This window comes from Haematobia irritans, chromosome 1 (genome assembly GCF_050003625.1).
Source record: "Haematobia irritans isolate KBUSLIRL chromosome 1, ASM5000362v1, whole genome shotgun sequence".
Lineage (NCBI taxonomy): Eukaryota > Metazoa > Arthropoda > Insecta > Diptera > Muscidae > Haematobia > Haematobia irritans.
Window position 1 is genome coordinate 1,711,507 of NC_134397.1, and position 7,642 is coordinate 1,719,148.

Sequence of the window (7,642 nt, forward strand, 5' to 3'; positions counted from 1 at the left end):
TCTATCTTTCTTTGTGGACCTCTGTGGACATGTCCGCTTATCCCAGAGTATTCTGAAATGTATAGAATGAAGATTCTAATGTCTAGTCTGTGTACTCGGCCATGGTATACTTCTTGCAACCATAAAACAAAGACCACATTTTAGAATGTAGTTCCAAGTCTCCTCATTCTAAAATAGGCTGGAATAGAGTATCATATAATCGGCTCCACCCTTCTTTACACCCAGAAAAAAGTGATCCCTTCTGTAAGTAAAAATGAACTCATTGTTAAGAAAGTTGAACTTCGTATAGCGCCAAAGACATTTTTATTTGTTTGAACGATGTGATTTTCGTAGAAATTAGGTAGAATGCATTCCATATATTAGTTAACATTTTCCTATATTTATGTACCACTATACTACAGAATGAAAAAATTTAACTGTATTGATTTCATATAAGGATTGATTTTATTGAACTTTTTTCATTCATTTGGACAAATCTTACATATTTGTGGTAAACCTTTTATATCGAAATTAGAACTGCTTACCTTCATTTTTAAATACAATTTATTTATTTATATAAGCAATTTTTTCTTCTATAAAATACATGTTTTATTAATATATTAAAAATACTTATTTAAAATCAACAGCATCGACTGGCCTTGAAATATTAGTTTATTATTCCACTATTTCCATTTTCCATGTAATGTTATCACCTGTAAACCGCATTTTTCTTCTTCTTGTACCTATCACTTTTAATAAGTTGGTGCACCCTCACAAAAAATCGCTCCTGTAACATATACTCCCAAACATATTTTGCTTAAAGCATATACATTTTTGGGTATTGCCCAAACATTTACATGTTTGATCTCTACCAATATATAATATGTTTGAAAGCATATTGGTCTAAACAATATATGTTTGGGTAGTCTAAGTTCCAAACATTTTGTATTTTTGCATCCAAATTCAATAATGTTGTCTTCCAAAAAACAATATGTTATTATATGAACATATAATATGTTTGGAAGCATTTTGCACCCAAAATTATTATATGCTTAAAAAAAATTCTCAAAATGTTATTTATTTATTTATATATTTACAATCATAATGAATTATGAAAATAAACAGGTAATATAGGTGCTAACAACATAGGTTTTCGACCTGAACGCTCAAAATTTTGTTTCTGCCCAATTGTATATTCCCCGACATCTTTCTCACTTCCACGAGATTTTTTAGTTCTTAGCGCCTTTTTCTGTAATACAAACATTGTAGAAGAAATTATTCAATTTTATGCACTCAAAAAAAAGTGAACCCTATATTTCACTAAAGCTGATTTTATTCTCTTTTAGTTCATGGAATTACTACGTTTTAAGAAAGTTTCCATGTCATTAACAATTTTTTGCGTACGTAAGTTAACTTAACTAAAGCAGAAGAAAAAATTATACACAATTGAAGTATAAAGATGAACTAAATTCGTGTCTCCCACAAAATAGTTCAGAATTCCTTAATATTTGTAAATTTTACCAATAATGCGTCCATCATGAACTTTGTATGGCACTAAAGACATTTTTTCAATTTTGAATTCCAATTTTTTCCTTCAAACTACGAAATTTTCTTTAATAAGTGAAAAATAATAATTTTGTCTGATAAATTTTCTCAAATTTGTCGAAAATTTTTTACTTGTTTTTGCGAAATCGGAGCGACATCTGCGTTTATAATACTGTTTAGTTAAAATTTTCTACAATTAATCAAATTTTTCAACAATTAACTAAAATTTTCTTTCCTGGCGGGTTCACTGTTTTTTCAGTGTGATTTTAATTTTACCTTTTGCCGGACGGGGATTCGAACAGCGGACCACACAGTTTGTAAGGATCAAAGAAGTAGCTGATCAATTGCCCAAGGAAAAATAAAATGTTAATGTTGTAATAACAAGCAACAACCACCAACTTAATTCAATATCGCTCCCTGTTAAATAGCGCTCCAAGCTACTAAACACATATATGTTTATAGGCTATTTCTAAATTAATATATGTTTGCATCCAAGCATATTATATTTACAAACATTTTATGTCCCAAACATAATATGTTCTAACATATTAACATATATGTCCCAAACATGTTATGCTAGTTTATGAACATTATATGCTTGCACTCAAAAATATTGTGTTTAAAAATTTGTGTTCCAAACATATAATGTTTATAGCCAAACATATGAAAAACAGCCTTTTTCATCCGTGTGCCTAACGATTTTGTCCTTCTTTTACAATTTCAATACCTACAAATATAAAAAAATCATAAACCAATTTTTTCACAAAAGGTTAGCGTCACTGAATATTACCGGATAATTGAATACGAATTAAGGGGTTGTTATTCTTCTGGTATTTTCTCACTAATTTAAAATAACAAATATTTTATATATTTTATTTGTTATTTATTATATTATTTTACTAAATTATTTTTTTAACTATCTCTCCGCATATCATAACAAAACGATTCCAACTAAAAAAACAACCCATGCGCAAACATATCGATTACATCGATGACAGGTATCGATTACAGGCTAATAAAAGAAATATAGGAAAATTTCCTATATTCTAACAAGTGTGTCCTTAAGTCCTTAAGTTTTGAAATGATCCCAGCAAAAATTCTCATTACCCGGTAATCTTGTAGGTAAGCCTATTTAAAAATTAATAACCACTTATTAATTGGCATCGCTTCGGATTACATTTACATACGCATGTCCTAGGAGGAAAGTACTTCTCCCCAGGCATACTTTCGGCCAAAAAATAAGTAGTGCATTTAAAGCATATAATCACCTAATATGTAATGACTTATTCGTAGATACACCAAAGCTTGCAAAATAGCCACTTATTGTCTCAGGCAACCAAATCTCGAAAATATTGATTTCTATCGCCGATTACAATGGATCAAAATATGGCGAGTGGTGCTGTAATAGGAGAACTACTTGAATAGAAATAGAATATTGTATAAATAAAAAATCTAATAAATAATCTAAATAAGATTACACTCAAACTAATTTCACACTTAAAATAGAAATAAATGTAGGTTGTTTAAGGGAGTTGGATTCGTGAATTACGTTATAATATATCCAATAACCAATTCACATAAGGTTCGAAATCTACTAAAAGTGGATTTTAGGTCTCTTTTTTTTATAAGACAAATGGCATTTGAAATTTTGTTTAAGCGCATTTTGGAAGTGTAATGTCAATGAGGTATAAGAAAGCATTTATTTAAAACATAATGTGATAATGTCATTAAACACAATTAATATGAAATATTTGTGATAAAAAATTCTTAACGGAAAAATTTTCAGAATTGCCTTTACATTACATATTCTTTTTGATTTTTTATGTAAGTGCTCGATTATGTGAATAATTATATTAACTACAACTGCCTAAAAATTTGAGAATAACAATTCGAAAATTACCGAGAAGTATTTATTTTTGTCATTACAAGTTAGTCATTATAACTCGCCGCAATGTAATGCAACGTGTAATGACAGCTTTACTCCTGGTAATGTCAATTGTAATGAGATGTGGTTACCTAGTTTTTGCTGGGATTGAATACTTCTTAATACGAATGAACTAAAATAAGGGAAACCATAATTATCATTTTACTAAATTTGAGGAAACTTGGGTTTAGTTCGGGTTTTGTTTATTTTTACGAATGCTTTGTTATCAGTGAATAGAATTTTCTTGTTCAGTAGTAAATTCTTATACCCAGCGAAGAAAACAGTATTAGTAAAATTCCATGCCTTATTCTAGTTAATGAACTATTCCTAACTGCTTTCAGTTTAGGATTTTTTTTACTGAAACAAGTAAATTTTATTATTTCACACAAAAATTTACCTTAATGGAAATAAAATGGCTAAACTAAATTGATGAACATTTTTTCCTTTAGTTTAGAAGGCCCTTTTTTCGGGGTGTAGCTACTATCACATTTCTTTACAAATCTGCTTCAAACTTCTTCTACTTGACAAATGCATTTCAAGGTTATAGCCCTTTGTTGACTCTCTGACGGTATGGCCATTCGGCTTCATTAATTCGATTTCAATGTACAAGTACACATTTGCTTGCCTAGGAAAAGAAGGACACAAAATGTTACTTCCAAATTACAAAAGTCTAGAAGACGAAACACTAACTTTTAATTGTTTTTTTTATTTCTTTTCAAATCAGTCAAATGTTTGCACTTCCACTAGCACTCCTTCATGGCCTCCGGTGTACTCATCATCCATCCATCCTTGCATCCACTTAGTCAGTTGCATAGTCAGGGACAACGATAGTTACTGAAAACCTACCTATAAGGGGTTTGAGATGTTGTTTGGTACTTGCTTCGGTTGTTTGCTTTGGAATAAAATTGAAATTAATTCAATCTCTAATGAGTTCCTATTCTAACTTTCTTCATTCACCCATCATTCAATGGTGAAGAGTACTGAGTTACGAATAAATGTTTTATGCCTTCAGTGCATGGGTAGTCTGAGTTCTTTAGTAAGTGTTGACAATACATATTACAAGGTTGCAGAAGAAAGGAAACTGCAACTAAATGAAATTCCAATTATTTGGGGAAAGATATTTAAATTACAATAGGACAAATCATCACTCTATTGTCCAAATGTCCATGGAAGTTGTGAAGTCTCCTATTTATATGTTTCATGATTCTTTACCCTTTTTGGAGATAAAATCCATTTTGTTAGTGACTTACATAAGACTATTTACCATCAAAAGCATTTGACTTGGATGCTAAGACTTTGGTTGAAATATTTTGACATTGAAGCCAGAAGAAAGGAAATAAATCGATATTAAACCAAGACTGTGTATTTCTATGACTATGAGAAATATCTCATTAAAGATATTTTAATGTCGTTACTGCTGAAAGTTTCCAAAAAAGTCGTACAAAATGTAGCAAAAATATTTTTAAAAAATTCCAATCTCCTATAAACAAAATAAATCTATAAACATTCAAGAATATACCTTACACAAATTAGATTTCAATTATACAAACACTTACCTTTCTATTCGGAAAAGTTATTTTTTCTTAAATTCTTGCATACTTTCAGGCGGCAACATCCAAAAGAAACCATGGCTATTTCTTACGGAAAAAGTTTCTAGCAAATTAATTTCGCATTAAATTCCAAAATATCGAACGGTGGTTAATATCCTCATTATTGGTAGTCACGGACTCGGCTATAAGTATTATGTCTTTTTGGTTGGTATCTCTAAAACAATCGCAGTATTTGAATTGCTAATTGACTTATGACCTAGGCTCCTACCCAAGCGATGACTTAAGTTCTTTATCCACAAGAGCAAAGAAGAATGATGACTGGAACTCCGACTATGCAAACCTATTTGGCCACGCACTCTGCTGCGTTAAGACTATCCTGGATATCGCTATGGTCAGAAAAAAGTGCTTTGACAGTACAATATTCACAATTGTCCCAGATGTACTAACTATATGGGAACATACGCCTGTAAAACACCTCTTGGACAAGGAACTTAAAACACTGAGTCGAAGTAGTGAAACAATAGTGCAATAGTTATGCCCTGTTCCTGTATATCGAACGAAAACCAGTTCGAAAGAAAGGCAGTCACTCGAATTCGAATGAATTTGGGTTTTTCTATTTTTGAAAGTTCGATTCGTTTGTATGAGAATACATTGATTATTAAAAATGAGTATTTTTAAATTTTTGGCCTGAGAATTCATTCAAATGTTAACAATGCTTTTACTTTTTTCTTGACACTTATTGTATATGTTCGTTTATTACTCGACAACAAAATATCAAGTGACTTGCCTTTCGAAATAGAAGAACAAAAATCAATTTTCTTTCGTTTGGAATACGAAAGAAAGCTTTCGTTCGATATACAGGAACAGGCCATTAGAATGCTCGCCTTGCATGGGCCATGGATTCAATCCCAATTTCGAGCGAACATTAATAAGTTTTTCAGCGGTGCCTTAAGCTTTAAAGCTCCTCTATATGGTTTCACCGTAATTTGCGACGTTCGGTCTCGGCTATAACAAGGAGATGCCTTATCAATGGGGTAAATGTGGAAGATCACAAGGGTCTGAATAGTCTTAGTGAGCCTGCAATAAAGAGCTGCTACTAATCCTCACCTAACCTAGTTCACCTAAAATGATCCCAGCACCTAGAAAAGAAATATGATCACCTCAAATATGCCTCAAGAGCATAATGTTATTTGTTCACGGGGAACATGTAACATGTTTGTCGCAACCATGCTATTTTCTCGTTAATTATGTATTCGATTTCAGCAAGCATGTTATGCTTGACGAGAAAACTATTTTTGCGACATGTTCCCCATGAAAAAGTGACATTTTGCTCATAAAACACAGTGGCAGCCCTATTCTTTTTTATTTTAGCTCAATGTCGAGGGATCTCCTTTTGCAAATCGACCATTTGTACTTTCTGCTATTCAGAAAAGAAAATTAAAATTGATTCAAATTTTAAAACACAACGAATTGACTCGGAAACAGTGCTGCCGCTACTACTTCAATCGAAGTATTTTGCTTCATTTTCACAAAATTTACTTCGTCACTCCTTCTTCCAAAAATCTGCTTCACTTTTTGTTCTGCTTTAAATTTTAAAAATTTTCCCCATATTACCTAATTGTTTTTCCTATTCCTTTAATTACGATGAACATAGCGGTTTTAATCATTGAATTATTAACCGATGTGGACCATTTTTTGCATAGTTTTTAGAGACCATATACATACACCATGTACCAAATTTCGGCCGGATCGGATGAAATTTGGTTCTCTTAGAGGCTTCGCAAGCCAAATCGGGGGATCAGTTTATATGGGGGCTATATATAATTATGGACCGATGTGGACCAATTTTTTCATGGTTGTTAGAGATCATATGCTGAAACCATGCACCAAATTTCAGCTGGATCGGATGAAATTTGCTTCTCTTAGAGTTCCCGCAAGCCAAATTTGGGGGTCCGTTTATATGGACGCTATACGTAAAAGTGGACCGATATGGCCCATTTGCAATACCATCCGACCTACATCAATAACAACTACTTGTGCCAAGTTTCAAGTCGATTGCTTCTTTCGTTCGGATGTTAGCGTGATGCTCAGATCGACTCAGAATTTCACCACGACCCAGAATATATATATATACTTTATGGGGTCTTAGAGCAATATTTCGATGTGTTAATAAACCCCCATCCTATGGTGGAGGGTATAATAAAATGAATTCTATTGTTTTATTTTCAAAAATGTATGTTACTTCCAGGGATCCGGAGCGGAGCGTGGAGCGGAGCGGAGCAAGCCCTTTTTTAGCCGGAGCGGGAGCGGAGCGGGAGCGGCATTTCTAAAATCCGGAGCGGAGCGGGAGCGGAGCGGTTTCCAAATGAAAAACCGCTCCGCTCCGAATAAAATATTACTTGAATGAAATGTGTAACTTTGAAATTACACTGTGTAGGTAATTTCAAATTTAGCTAGTACTTAGCTAGTGTGAGCAAACGTTTAAAATGTACGATATGTATTTTTGTAGGTACGTACATTGGGGAAAACACAACGTGTTTTTTAGTAATTGTTTTCAAAAACGGCAAATGTCAAAATATATCTCTAGTATGTGTTGTAAAAGTAACAACAGTACTTTCGATCAATTTCATCCCGTATTACTACA